This window comes from Callospermophilus lateralis, chromosome 11 (assembly GCF_048772815.1).
Source record: "Callospermophilus lateralis isolate mCalLat2 chromosome 11, mCalLat2.hap1, whole genome shotgun sequence".
NCBI lineage: Eukaryota > Metazoa > Chordata > Mammalia > Rodentia > Sciuridae > Callospermophilus > Callospermophilus lateralis.
Window position 1 is genome coordinate 69143003 of NC_135315.1, and position 2680 is coordinate 69145682.

Consider the following 2680-nt stretch of genomic DNA (forward strand, 5'->3'; position numbering starts at 1 on the left):
TGACACTACCTTCCCTCCATCTGGGCAAGTTACAAGGGAACACTTGATAGAACCTTCACACAGCACATCAATCACTCTCATGTTGGTTTTATATTAAGATTTGACCTAGAAAAAGCCCTTGATTTTTTCCTGTACACTCTATCTTAAAATATAATTTTATAAGAAAATCCAATTATTTTGGAAGACATTTATGCAAAAAAAACAATTGGTCCATTTAGAGAGAGCGAGAAACTAAAGAATAAAGTGGAGAAGAAATTGGACCCAAAGCATTTTCTATGGCCTGAAACAGTGTGCCCCTACAGCTCAGTTAAAATTTCCTTTTACCCAAATACTTGCCACCAATTTACAAAGTAGCATCACATTTCCAAATTTTTAAATTACTAACTACCTCACTTTAAAGTTTTTTTTTTCAATATCATTCCGTGCAAAAAAAATAACCCTCTCCTTGACCTCATTTTTCTGCTTTTCAGCCCATCTCCAAACTTTCATTTGATTCCCTTAATCAATCAAATAATATTAAAAGGCTAGGATTTGTCAGGCAATGTGGTATGTACTAGGGGTACTGGGTAATTAGGTGACACAGTCCCCATTGCAGACTGCTGACCACTATCTCAGGCCCAGAGCAGAAAAGCATAGTAATGCAAAACCCCCAGAAAACAGCAACACCTTTTATATATCCAACAGCATGCCTCCCCTCTCTGGCTCTCCCACATACCCCAGTCCCTCATTCCCCTGAAGGTACAAAGCCTGTGCCCACACCCTCTTTGAGGCCTTCAGTGGCACCCAACGTCCATCAGGATGCAATTCATTGCATGTAACTGAAAACTCATCTCACACCGCCTTACACAATTGATGGAGCTTATCAGCTAACATGACTGGAGGCCCAGAGACAGGAAAAGCTTCTGGATTATATTAATTCAGCCAGTTCAGTAATTTCACTTAGGGACAGATTTCTTTCCACTCTGTCTGGAAGTGGATGGCTGACAAGAACTCCTGAGATTATTTGTTCCTTGTCTCTATCAAAGGAGGGAAATACAGAGAGGGAAAGGGAAGAAGGTGAGGGGACAAAAGACAAAGGTGGACAGTAAAAGAAGGAGCAATATTCCCTAACCTTGAGCTCACTGATTCAAAGGGTTCCACTGTGGTGAGAGGAACAGGATTACAGTACCTCATCTCGTCCTTAGGTTTCAGACATAGACCTGGCTTCTAAAGGTATGCATGGCTGCAAACAGCAGGGAGAAACACCCAAGCACTAACCCGAGGAGTAGATCTCTGGGGAGACCATGGAAATGTCCCCTATGCAATGCATTGCGCATACAACCTGTTCACTTACTTGGACTCTTTAAGATCGGCTACATACATACTGCTCACCTCCAAAATCCATAATCCTCTTTCCCATCTCTAGATGACCCCACCACACTAGCCAACTTGGGTCCCTCATCTAGCACCAAGCACCTTCAGGACTTGGTCCTTGTTTGGGGAAGAAGTCTTCAATAAGATTGGTTCTTATTGAAGTTCCAGGTACAAGGCATGATGTCATGGGTGGTGCCAGGCGGCGGTTCAGCGAGCTCCCTATGTGGGCCTGGCCGGAAACAGTGCAACAGAAGGCCCCACCCCGCTCTGCCCGGCGCGAGCCGGGTGGTTGCGCCTCCAAACCGGTCAGCTGGGCCCAAAGATGCTAGCGCGCTCAGGCTAGCTCCGCCCCTCAAGCCCGCCCCACCCCTCACGGTCCCCAGGTCGCTCCTAAAGTGACTTAGCTGGGCGTGGTGCCAGGCGGGCGCTGCTGCCCTGTGGCGACCACAACGATGGACCGGGAGCCGGTGGGCAGTGTGGAAGGAGAAACCGTCGCTGTGTCTGGAGCTGTGGCTTTCGGAGACTCGGCGCGGCAGATGAGTAATGAAAGAGGCTTTGAAAATGTAGAACTGGGAGTCATAGGAAAAAAGAAGAAAGTTCCAAGAAGGGTCATCCACTTTGTTAGTGGTGAAACAATGGAAGAATATAGTACAGATAAAGATGAAGTTGATGGACTAGAGAAGAAAGATGTTCTGCCTTCTATTGATCCGGCAAAACTTACCTGGGTCCCCTACTTATGGTTTTACATGCTTCGGGCTGCCACATCAACCCTTTCAGTGTGCGACTTTCTTGGAGAGAAGACTGCATCTGTTTTGGGTATTAGCACCCAAAAATACCAATATGCCATTGATGAGTATTACCGGATGAAGAAAGAGGAAGAAGAAGAAGAAGAAAATAGGATGTCTGAAGAAGCAGAAAGACAATACCAACAGAGCAAGCTTCAGGATAATTCCATTGTTCAGACAGATCAACCAGAAACAGTGGTGTCCAGTTCATTTGTGAATCTTAATTTTGAAATGGAGGAAGACTGTGAAGTAATTATGGAAAGCAAGCAAAATTCAGTCTCTGTTCCACAATAGAATGAAATGACTATCAAACTTCAAGTCCTAAGGCTTTCTTTTTTTAATACCAGGAACTTTCATATTTTCTATTTAGTGAAACTTTAATTAATTTATATTTTAAATTATTGCTATCTGGAAAGAAGAAATGTTTCTCCATTATTAGGCTTTAACTATCAAAAATCAGATCTGAAATTTATATGCACTATGCTTTTGCTGTATGTTGAAATTAGTGCTTTGGTTTTTTTCCTTTTGCAGTGCTGGGCATT

The 2680-nt window shown here is 43.7% G+C and overlaps 1 pseudogene; it reads left to right on the plus strand.

Annotated features, from left to right (window-relative positions):
* Positions 1 to 1805: 1805 nt before the first annotated feature.
* On the plus strand, positions 1806 to 2432 carry LOC143410586 (protein FAM177A1 pseudogene; annotated as a pseudogene).
* The last annotated feature ends 248 nt before the right edge of the window (positions 2433 to 2680 follow it).